The sequence below is a fragment of the Barbus barbus genome, assembly GCF_936440315.1.
Source record: "Barbus barbus genome assembly, chromosome: 15".
Classification (NCBI taxonomy): Eukaryota; Metazoa; Chordata; class Actinopteri; order Cypriniformes; family Cyprinidae; genus Barbus; species Barbus barbus.
In genome coordinates, this window is record NC_136743.1 from 182,292 (window position 1) to 193,451 (window position 11,160).

Consider the following 11,160-nt stretch of genomic DNA (forward strand, 5'->3'; position numbering starts at 1 on the left):
CCTGTGTGTCTCAGAGATCAAGCTGTAAAAACCCCTGCTCAGGTTCCTGACGGATCATCAGAGCTTCCAGCAGACCTCATGATGGACAACATCACCTTGAGTCTCCTCAAACATCTTCAGCAATACAGGCCTGGAGAATATAATACAGTGATTCATGCTAATAAAGCTCTTCAGGTTCAAGTTGTTCTTCTGACACAGTTATATTCATATTTCACTGCTGCCCATTCAGTCAAATTATTACCCATGAATGATCAATTACTGTCAGTGAATGAATAAGTGTCTATTGATCATCAATGCTTGTCATATAATATATCTCATAAGACGTTCTCAATATACAGTTGTTGCTTATAATTATAAAAATAGAAATAAACAAATGTTTAAATTGATAAATTCATGTGAAGTTAAAATAATAAAACAATAAATCACTTACAAATATAGATTTAAAACTGCTTATGAAATGTATGTTTCAAAACATAATTAAATTTTGCATTTTAAAATTTTTTGTTTCTGTATTTTTGAATTAAAATTGAATTGGTCAAAAGAGGAATTTACTATTTTGTGGCAAAAGAGCATTTTTTTCTTCTATCAAACAGGCAAAACTGAAATAAGCTGTTATAAATAAAACGTCTGTAGGTGTCATTGATCAATAATATCGTGTATGATGCTATATTTGTCGGCTAATTCCTAGTGAAGATGATGATGAAGATGAAGAGCTGGTTTGGGGGGTCCTGGTGAAAGATGCACGGTTTTCATTGGCTGCTGTGCTTCGTCACGGTGTTGCTCGTTCTCTCTCTTATAAACACTCACGAGCTCCGGTGCTGATGCTCGTGCACGACTCCAGCCGCCAGCATCACCTGTTGATCCGAAGATGAAGGTGAGTCAGATCATCATCATCATCATCATAACAGCCGGGAAAACGACGTTCTTCGGTCAATCGCGTTGTATTGCTCGGTCGAGGCGTTTGTGAGCGTCATTCTCGGTTTAAATGGTTTCTTGCATGAATCTGTTCGCTTCTGTGTTCCTGCTCCGTGCAACAGGTGTCGAGTGTTCTTGATCATGGCAGGGATTAATATAATCGCTGTATTAGTACTCGGGCATCACTAATGCTAAGCGCTATCAGCAAGTGTTCAGGTTTCGTTTGTGAATCCGTGTGCTGCTACTAATCATGCTAGAGGTGTCGAGGTCAAAACACATGACCAAGAGTCAAGTCAGTCATACTTACAGATGTTCTCTCACTCTCACAGACACACACACACACACACACACACACACACACACACACACACACACACACACACACACACACACGGGCTAAATAATGTTTTTATTAAAAGATCGTTAACATTAAACGTCAGCGAAACCCTAAGAATTCACAACATTTGTTTTACAATAGTGTTCTCGTTACAATGAGGTCAATAAGTATTTGATCACCCTGTGATTTTGCAAGTTTTCTCACTTAGAAATCATGGAGGGGTCCACAATTTTCAGCATAGGTGCATTTCCACTGTGAGAGACAGAATCTAAAAATAAAAATCCGGAAATCACATTGTATGATTTTTTAACAATTTATTTGTGAATTACTGTGTCAAATAAGTATTTATTATTTAAGTATTTATTTATTATATTTATATTAAGTATTTACCAAGGCTGAAATTGTGTCTCTTTCCCTGAAGCCTGGGTCTTTTCTGAAATGTTAGTACTTTGGTTTTGTTAGGATTAATAGTCAGGGCCCAGGTCTGACAGAACTTGTGCAGGATGTCCAGGTTCTGCTGTAGACCCTCTTCTGTTGGAGACAGCAGAACCAGATCATCTGCAAACAGCAAGAACTTAATGTTGGAGTCATGTAGTGTGAGGCCAGGTGCTGCTGATTGTTCCAGGAGTTTTGCCAGTTCATTAATGTAGATATTGAAGAGGGTCGGTGATAGTGGACAGCCCTGCCCTTGAGTGAAGAACTCTGTTCGTTTATTTCCAGTTTTAATTGCGCATTGATTGTTTGAGTACATTGTTTTTATAATATTGTATGTTTTACCCCCAATACCTGATTCTAGAAGTTTTGACAGCAGACCTTCATGCCAAATTGAATCAAAGGCCTTTTGGAAATCTACAAAGCAAGCAAATATGTTGGTTTTGTTTTGGTTAATGTATTTGTGGATCAGGGTGTGTAGGGTGAAGATGTGGTCTGTTGTTCTATAATCTGGCTTTTGCTGAGGACATTGTGCTCTGTAAGGAAGTGTACAAGTCTTGTGTTGATGATCTTGCAGAACAGCTTCCCCAGATTACTGCTCACACAGATGCCTCTGTAATTGTTTGGGTCTGATTTGTCTCCACTCTTGAATATGGGCGTTATGAGTCCTCGGTTCCAGCTTTCAGGGAAATGACCAACACTCAGAACCAAGCTGAACAGTTTTAGTAGAGCCGATCTTAATTTGTGCTCTGTGTTCTTGAGCATTTCGTTGAGGATGCCATCTGGACCACTTGCTTTTTTGTTTTTTAGGGCCTGGATTTGATCAATCAGTTCATTTTCTGTAATGGGGTAGTCTAATGGGTTTTGATATTTACCAATTGTATGTTCCATATGAATTAGTTTTTCATATTTTTGGGTTTGTTCTGGGGTCATTATAATTTCACTATAAAGTTGTTTAAAGTGATTTTTCCAGGTGTCTCCGTTTTGTATGGCTGCTTGTTCAGGATGTTTTTTATGCAGGTAATTCCAGTTATCCCAGAAATTGTTTGAATTTATGGATTCCTCAATAGTTTTTAGCAGATTTTTGATGTACTGTTCTCTCTTTTTTCTGAGTGTACTTTTATACTGTTTAAGTTCTTCACAATATTGATGGCGTAAATCTGCATTGTTTGGTTGTCTATGTTTTTGATTTGTGGGGAAGTCGTGGCCTAATGGTTAGAGAGTCGGACTCGTGATCCAAAGGTTGCGGGTTCGAGTCTCGGGCCGGCAGGGATTGTAGGTGGGGGGAGTGAATGTCCAGCGCTCTCTCCACCCTCAATACCACGACTGAGGTGCCCTTGAGCAAGACACCGAACCCCCAACTGCTCCCCGGGCGCCGCAGCATAAATGCTGCCCACTGCTCCGGGTGTGTGTTCACGGTGTGTGTGTGTGTGTGTGTGTGTGTGTGTGTGTGTGTGTGTGTGTCACTGCTGCGTGTGTGTGTGTGTTCACGGTGTGTGTGTGTGTGTTCACTGCTGTGTGTGTGTGTTCACTGCTGTGTGTGTGTGTGTTCACTGCTGTGTGTGTGTATGTTCACTGCTGTGTGTGTGCACGTTGGATGGGTTAAATGCAGAGCATGAATTCCGAGTATGGGTCACCATACTTGGCTGAATGTCACTTCACTAATTGTCTTAATTTTTTCCTTATGGTTTTACAGCCTAAATCAAATCATTTTTCATTTTCTTGTGTGGTTTTATGGATTTTCTTAGAGGATGTGAGGTTAGATAAATTGGTTAAATTTAGAGTTAGATTTAAGATGGCGCCGGTGAGATCGGCTGCCGTCACGACTGCTCCGACCAAACTTTGTCTTCTTTTGTTATTTTTTCGTATTGTTAACTATAAACACCGGTTTCTTTGCCATTCTTACATACGACAGGGCCACTCTTATTTCTATTGGTGCACAATGCACTAACCTTTCGCCGTTTTTGAACCCGGACCCATCCTGGCCAAGCGAGATCCTGAGGAGGAACAAAGGACGCGACTCGTACCGGCGTCCTCGAGGGAAACGAGCCGGCGTCAGGAACAGGCTGAGGGCACGCGCACACCGCGCTCCCTTACCAAGTGTCCTGCTCACCAATGTCCAGTCGCTGGATAACAAACTCGATGACCTCAGGGCAAGAGTCAGGTTCCAGAGGGACATTCGGGACTGCAACCTTCTCTGCTTCACCGAGACATGGCTGAACCCAGCGGTACCAGACCACGCCATCCAGCCGGCCGAGTTCTTCTCGGTTTACCGCATGGACAGAACGCTGGACTTGGGGAAGACTAGGGGAGGTGGAGTATGTCTGATGGTGAACAAACACTGGTGCGACAGCGCGAGCATTGTACCCCTCTCACGCTCCTGCACACCGAATCTTGAACTTCTGACCATCAAATGTCGCCCTTTTTATCTCCCTCGGGAATTTAGCTCGGTCATCGTCAGTGCCGTTTATATTCCACCTCAAGCGGACACGGACACTGCGATATGGGATTTACATGAAACACTACACCTTCACCAGACACAGCACCGGGATGCCGCACTCATTGTTTTGGGAGATTTCAACAGTGCCAACCTCAAGCGTGCACTGCCGAACTTCCATCAGCACATCAGCTGCCCCACCAGGGGTGAAAGGACATTAGATCACTGTTACACCCCATACAAGAACAGCTACAAGGCACAGTCACAACCACCGTTTGGGGAATCGGACCACGCCGCCATCTTCCTCATGCCTGTTTACAAACAGAGGCTGAAACAGGAAGCCCCGGTGCAGAGGGAGGTCCAACGCTGGATGGACCAATCGGTGGCCGCTCTGCAGGACGCGCTAGATGACGCAGACTGGGACATGTTCCGGCGCAGCTCTGATGACGTCAGCTTGTTTACGGAAGCGGTCGTGGGATTTATAGAGAAACTAATGGATGATACGGTGCAGAAAACCATCATCAGGACGTTTCCCAACCAGAAGCCGTGGGTGGATAAAACCATCCGCGATGCTCTGAGATCCCGCTCCGCTGCCTACAACACAGGGCTCATCACCGGGAACATGGATGACTACAAGGCTGCATCTTACAGCGTGCGCAGATCGGTGAAGGAGGCGAAGCAGCGCTACGGGAGGAAACTAGAGTCGCAATTCCAACATGGCGGCTCTAGGAGTCTGTGGCAGGGACTTAGAACCATCACGGACTATAAAACACCACCCTCCAGATCGGGGAATGCGGACGCTTCTCTGGCTGACGAGCTGAACACTTTTTATGCTCGCTTCGAGGGTGCAGCTAATCACGCTAGCGGCGCTAGCAGTGCTAACTGCATGCACGCTGAGGAAGCCGGTGAGGACAACGTGTTCACCATCACGGAGCATGACGTGAGGAGGGCATTCAAGAGAGTGAACATCAGGAAGGCAGCAGGACCAGATGGCATCACAGGTCGTGTTCTGAAGGCCTGCGCTGACCAGCTAGCACCGGTGTTCACCGAAATCTTCAACCTCTCCCTGGAACAGTCCATAGTCCCCTCATGCTTTAAGCAGTCCACCATTGTTCCTGTCCCCAAGAAACCCCAGCCCACCTGCCTAAACGACTATCGCCCTGTAGCCCTCACATCAGTGGTGATGAAGTGCTTTGAGAGACTGGTCAGAGACTTCATCATTGCATCACTACCAGACACACTGGATCCACTACAGTTTGCATACAGGCATAACCGCTCCACGGAGGATGCCATCTCACACCTCCTCCACACCACAACAAGTCACCTGGACTGCAGAAAAGGGAATTATGTAAAAATGCTGTTTGTGGACTACAGTTCAGCGTTTAACACCATAATTCCCTCCACACTCACCTCCAAGTTGGAGGTCCTTGGTCTCAGCACATCCTTGTGCCAATGGATCTCCAGCTTCCTGAAGGACAGACAGCAAGCCGTACGGATGGGTAAACACACCTCATCCTCCATCACCCTAAGCACTGGAGCTCCTCAAGGTTGTGTTCTGAGCCCCCTGCTGTACTCACTGTACACTTATGACTGTGTGGCCACTTCCAACTCCACCACCATCATCAAGTTTGCTGATGACACTGTTGTGTTGGGCCTGATCTCAGACAACGACGAGACGGCCTACATACAGGAGATTAAGAACCTGGAGAGTTGGTGCCAGGTGAATAGTCTACACCTGAACATCAGCAAAACTAAGGAGCTGATAGTGGACTTCAGTACGAAGCAGGAGCGGTCATACCAGCCGATCACGATCAACGGGACTCCAGTGGAGAGAGTGGACAGCTTCAGATACCTGGGTGTTCACATCACGCAGGACTTGACTTGGTCCTGTCATACCAGCACCCTGGTGAAGAAGGCCAGGCAGCGTCTGTACCATCTGAGACGCTTAAGGGACTTTAGACTTCCCTCTCGGGTGCTTAAGACTTTTTACACCTGCACCATCGAGAGCGTCCTGACGGGCAGCATCACTTCCTGGTTCGGGAACTGCACTATGCAGGACAGACGAGCCCTCCAGAGGGTGGTGCGTTCAGCGGAACGTACCATCCACACCGAGCTCCCTGACCTGCAGGACATCTACAGCAAGCGGTGCCTGACCAGGGCCAGGAAGATAGTGAAGGACCTCAGCCATCCCAACAATGGACTCTTTTCTCTGCTGCGTTCAGGGAGGCGCTTCCGCTCCATGAAGGCGAACACAGAGAGAATGAGGAGGAGCTTCTTCCCGCAGGCCATTCGGAGTCTAAACCACTCTCCACTCTAAGCACATCACCCCACACTTCCACTTTGCACATTTTTCAAGTACAATCTGCACTAATTTGTAGAAGGTTACGTAAGGATAAATGAGTGGGACTTACATACCATTTGTCTTTGTCTTTAGTATTCCTTTTACTCACTTACACACTTTACTGCACTGCACAGCACACGGACACTTTATCACTGACATACACTTTACTTTTTATAGAATCTATATAGAATCATATTCTATTTTTATTCCTCATATCTATTTGTTATTTTATTGCTAGTTTATTTCTGTATATATGTTTACTGTACTTTTTCTATTTGTATTTTTGTAAACTTGAGGTTTTTCTTAATTTTGTTGGACAATTTGTTGGACAGTCGTACAATACATTTCACTACATGTCGTACTACGTATGTATATGTATGTGACAAATAAAATTTGAATTTGAATTTGAAAATTGGCCAAATATTCAAATATATAATTTATGTTCTCTACAGCTAGATTGACACCATCTGGATTGCGAGGATGAATTCTGCCTAGAAAGTTGTCTATAAGTAAGCATACGTTTGGATGGTCAATTGCGGTCACATATTTTTCTGTGCTGTTTCGTGCCCATCTGTAATTCTCTCTAATGTTGTACAGCTTACTGGGCTGTGAGTGTATGCTCGTATTTGTTGTCCTTTTTAGGTATAGAGTAATTTGACTGTGGTCTGATAGGGGTGTTAGAGGTTTGACTGTGAATGCTCTGAAAGAGAATGAATCTAGATCTGTGATCATGTAATCAACCGTTGAGCAACCATGAAATGAACTATAGGTGTACCTTCCAAGAGAGTCACCTCTCACCCTGCCATTGACGAGGTACAGATCGAGGCTTCGACAGAGCCCCAGCAGAAGCTTCCCGTTTTTATTCACTTGCTCATCAGAGTTATTTCTTGGGAAGTTTACAGTGTTTTGTGGGAAGCTCTGTCCAAAAATGTAGTTATTCCCGTTATCTGTGGTGTAGTCGGGAAGAGATCCTGTCCTGGCATTTAGATCTCCACAGATCAACACACTTCCCTGGGCCTGGAAGTGGTTAATCTCACTGTGGAGAGATTCAAAGATCTCCTCGTTATAGTATGGAGATTCAGAGGGAGGAATATAGACAGCACATAAGAAAACATCTTTAGTGGTTTGGGTAAGGTGCTTGTTGATTTTGAGTCAGATATGTGATGCTTCTTTTTTAATTGTTTGGATGTATTTGTCAATTTCTTGTTTCTCTCTCTCTCTGTCTATCTCTCTCTCTGTCTATCTCTCTCTCTCTCTCTCTGTGTCTCTCTCTGTCTATCTCTCTCTCTCTCTCTGAGCGCTGTTGCGTGGAAACGGCTCTGAAACACAAGCAGCATCAGATGCGGTTGATATAATGCTGTTCATATGACACAGTCTCATCATCACACATTCATGGAAGAAATCATCCCTGGATTCGCTCTTTAAAGGAAACACTGGGAAATTATGATTGCATGATTGTTTTTCTGCTCTTTTACTGACAGATGCTCCTCTTCTCTGCTCCACAATCAGACACAGCTTTACATTTATTCATTTAGCTGACGCTTTTATCCAAAGCGACTTACAATTGCTATATATATCAGAGGTCGCACGCCTCTGGAGCAACTAGGGGTTAAGTGTCTTGCTCAGGGACACATTGGTGTCTCCCAGTGGATTCAAACCCGGGTCTCTCACACCAAAGGCATGTGTCTTATCCACTGCACCACCACCACCCCAGCTTTATAGGCATGATGATTAACATTTATAAACAGTAACAGTACTGAAATTGGTAATACAGACCATAAAGTGAAGCAACGAGGGGGTATTTAAAATTAAAACATTAAATGAACCCACTGCTCTCGTTATTTTGTGCACATCCCCATCTTGATGTTGATTTCTCTTTCTGATGCGAGTAACATCCGTTTACACTGTAAACAATCAGCAAAAGGTTCGCTTTATGAATGCAATAATAAGCATTTTCAAAAACTGTGTACGAGGTAACATTATTTTACTCAGCCTTTAACTATCGATCATTAAAAGGAAATTTAAAAGTATAAAAGCATTAACAAATGACTTTCAACATACCATGAATAACTCCTAAACATCCTATCCGCAGCATATTACGGACGTGTGAGACATTATTATAGTAAGATATGTCTATATTTTGTAACCATTACATTTTACAGCATCTGTGTGAAAACAATCCTGGAAAGAGACGTGAGGATTTGTGGAGAAAATGAAAGATTCTTAGTGCAGGGAATTATTCATGGTTTATATCGTAAATTGAACAGTATGTTGTCTTTTTTCATTTACATACAGCAGAATAATCAGGAGGAAAATAATTCTACAGATATCGTTGTTATATCACGTCACATTAATATACCAAACATAACGTTATTCTCCTGATGGATGAGGATTATTTATAGTGTGATCTTATGACCTGAAATGAATTGTTTTAGTGTTTTTGAGTGGAACTTCCCCAAACCAGAAGTGCCTCCCATAAATTAAAGCGCAGTAGGCTCGTTAGAAATCAGGTGGATAGTATGGTTCTCAGTCCTGATCCTGGACTTATTCAACACTCGTTAGGAACTGAACTGTGTGTCAGAGACACGGGGTTGAGTAAAGCTAAAGCAGAAGAACTCTATGAATCATGTTTAAAATAATAATAAAGGTGCAGAAGGGGAAAATGTGCTCAGTTTGGGCTTTTATGATCAAATTTGACTCTTCACACAAAACACACCGTTCATGATTTGTGTGTATGTGTAAGAAGATTTGACTGTCATTGACTGCTCATTAGTGTGTTTATCACTCAGTTAATCTGTGTATTGTTGATTTCTGTCCTGCAGACCCTCGAGGAGCCGAGGACTGAACCCCGATCATCCGGCCCTGCGCTGCTGCGTGGAAGACTGGTGATTTTGTTGTGAAACTGAACAAAAGACCAACAACAAAACCCAGTCTGCCTCTCAGCACAGGGCACATCTGCACGAGAGAGAGAGTAGAGACGGGCCGCAGACAGACCTGGCTCTCTCGTGAGGACAGACTCTGCTCGCACTGCATCCTGGGAGTGACGGAGACGGAGCTGCACTTCCTCACAGAATGCACTAAATATAAAGCTATCAGAGACCAATACTACCCCAAAATTAATCAAATATTCCCCCAATTTAGCACATATAATCCAACCCAAAAACTGGGTTTCATTCTTGGCGAAGAAGCCAAATGTTGTAATATAGCTGCAAGATTTGTAGCATCTTGTCATCTCCTGAGGGACAGCCAGAGAGAAACAAACAGCCAATAAACACACACACACTCACAGCACAAACACAAACACATTACAGCTACACACATCTATATCATCTATACAATGTTCAGTTTCTAAGTTCAGTTGTTACATGAGAGAGGCTTAATACAACTTTTAAAGCATTAACTTTTTTCCAGATTTCTCATCTGACCATATAATAGTTATCAAAATTCACATACAATACATTCAAACATATATATACACATACACACTTAGATATACCATTTACCAAGCCACATTCTTAGTATACGTGTACATGTAATTTAAAATGGATTTGTTGATGTTTTGAGCTCCTACCATAACATTACTTCCATCATTCATTATTTTCTTTTACTCTATTGTATTTTTGTATCATTTTCTTTTCTCAAAATGGCAAACAAACCATACCGATTATTTTAAAAGTTTGTGATGAAATCACTTAGTTTTTCTACATGGAATATTCAAGGTCTAAACTCCTCAGTCTTTGGCCTAAAAAGTAGAAATTCTGACTTTATGAAAGAACTTGAAGACATAGATGTCATCATCTTACAGGAGACCTGGTGTAGAGGAGATGTGTTCACTGGCTGTCCCTCGGGATACAGAGAGATAATATTACCATCAGTCAAACTCACATCAGTCACACAGGGGAGAGACTCGGGAGGGATGATCATCTGGATTCAATCTGAACTGGCCATAGAATTAGTTAAGAGAGATCAATACCACCTGTGGCTGAAAATACAAAAAGGATTAATATCAGCATCTCAGCCTGTTTTCCTTTGTGCCATATATATACCCCCCCTCGAGTCTCCGTATTTCCAAGAGGAAACCTTTCAAAACATTGAACAAGAAATCAGCCATTTCCAGGCCCAGGGAAACGTGCTGCTTATGGGTGATTTAAACGCTAGAACCGGAGAACAATTAGATTTCTTAGAACCACACGGTACCAGATTCATCACTGGCAATAACGACTTGTACCCTTCTTACCCCGCCAGAGAAAACTGTGATCAGACAGTGAACGCTCACGGACGGCAGCTGCTGCAGCTCTGTACATCGTCAACGGAAGACTGCGAGGAGACTCGCTCGGCCGATACACCTACAGCTCAGCTCTCGGTAACAGCACTGTAGATTATACCATCACAGATCTCCACCTTTCCTCTTTGAGAGCATTCACAGTCAAACCCCTGAAACCTTTCTCAGACCACAGCCAAATCACACTCTATATAAAGCAATCTGAAACATCCCCCACACCAATTAGGACACAATATCAAATGATCAAAATTATGTCATTCAAATGGACAGAAAACAGCGCCACAAATTACATCAATGCTGTTGAATCTCCAGAAATACAGTCCCTCTTACACTCATTCCAAACACAGGCATACCCTAAAAATCAATTCGGCATCAATCAGGAAGTACAAGATCTAAACAACATATTATACAAAACA